The sequence below is a fragment of the Pteropus vampyrus genome, unplaced genomic scaffold (assembly GCF_000151845.1).
Source record: "Pteropus vampyrus isolate Shadow unplaced genomic scaffold, Pvam_2.0 Scaffold20582, whole genome shotgun sequence".
Taxonomy (NCBI): Eukaryota; Metazoa; Chordata; class Mammalia; order Chiroptera; family Pteropodidae; genus Pteropus; species Pteropus vampyrus.
Genome location: NW_011909363.1, coordinates 1 through 1,664, shown reverse-complemented (window position 1 = coordinate 1,664; position 1,664 = coordinate 1). Strand labels below are relative to the sequence as shown.

General features: G+C 42.8%; 1 pseudogene; it reads left to right on the top strand.

Annotated features, from left to right (window-relative positions):
* The first annotated feature begins 536 nt into the window (after positions 1-536).
* On the top strand, positions 537-655 carry LOC111735248 (annotated as a pseudogene).
* Positions 656-1,664: the final 1,009 nt, after the last annotated feature.

The following is a 1,664-nucleotide window of genomic DNA, read 5'->3' as shown; positions in this document are numbered from 1 at the left end:
GTGGAGTTTAGCATGGTACATGGCAATGACTCCATAAAAACAGACCCAAGGAAAAAAAGACTAAAAGGAAACATCTAGAATGTGCCAGTGTTGGGTTTATGGGGTGATATTAGGGGCAATGGATTTTCAGCTTCTCTTTCTGCCCTGGTAGCAGCAGTGTCCCGAGGTGGGTCAGCTAAGGCACACTGGTTGTAAGCAAAAGATGCTGTCCGGGCAGCATCATAAAGATCCATGGCCAGAATGGGACTGGTCTCCCCAAGTTGGAGCAAAGGCTGGAAAACCTAGTTTGGTTTTCCGGAGTATAATTGGGACTTGCAGGGATCAGTGGGAAGACTGATGGTACCGACACCCCCTTGGGGAATGTGTGTGTGGCGGGGGAATTCCACTCCTGCTGTTTTGGGTTCTATTTCACTCAGGATGCCAAGCAGTGATGTGCTGAGAAATGAGTAACATTCATCTCTCTGGGTTGACAAGGAGTCATCGTTTGTAGTGTGCCGATTTCTGCGGTGTAAATGCTCCCACCATGTCACCAGTGGGTCTACAGCCGTGCCACCCTAAACAAGCCTGATCCCATCTGATCTCAGAAGCTGAGCAGGGTTGGGCCTGGTTAGTACTTGGATGGGAGACCACCTAGGAAGACTAGGTGCTGTAAGTGCAAAAACTTTAAAACAAAAAAAAATAAGGGCTTGTAAGCTGACAAGGTCCTTGCAATCTGTGAGGTCAACCAAAGATTGCCTTACCTAAAAAAAAAAAAAAAAAAAAACCTGAAGTTGAGAAGAGATGTGCAGTAACACACTACTATATAGCATTTCTACCATGCCGATTCAAGAGCATAGAACCTAGTGACATGTAGTAAAATAATTAGGAAAGGATGAATGTAAGACATTTTTTTACCTTTTAAAATAATTTTTATAAATGTTAAGTTTGTATCATTTAATTCTAATAATGGCTGTTTCTAACAACCAACTCCTCAAAATACCTGAAAATGTAACAGTGGACTAAGCACATCTCTAACTCCAAGTCGAAGGAGAGAGCATATCAATAGCCTGGCTTGGTCACATGCCCACTCTTGAGCCAGAAAGTGGGGTGGGGGGACATCTTGATTGACAGCTACCAATTAAGATGTGGAGAGGACCTAACTTCACATAAAGGTAGAAGAATGCCATTGAACAGCCAAAACACAACTCCTGCTTTGGTATCTTTTTGGTAATTTCTTTAAGTTGCATTTTTTTCTCTTATGATGCCTTTTCTATTTCCTTTTTTTAATCATCATTGCTTAGAATCCAAGGTTTAATCATAGTGTCAGAAAAAAAAGCCCCCTAGTCTTTCAGAAGCTGGTGTTGTCAACTGGGAGAAAACTAAATCCCAAGAGGCCTTTGGGTCTTCAGTGAGAGAAAGGGGTCACCAAACTGTGGCCTAATCCCAAAGAAAGAGGTATGTAGGAAAAGTCCTGGGCAAGCCCCATTGCAGAAAAAAAAATCCCTCCTAAGACAAACTATAGAGCAGTGAGAGTAGCTTGGTAAATTACCACACTTTGGCTCAGCTCCTAAAGGGCTAAAAACATTTTCCTTCCAGTTGAGAAAGGCAGCTGTAGCATATCTGGTGGGTAGGCAGACACTGTCATAGACTTTTGGATTTTATGTTGTCTGAGGGCAAGCCAGTTG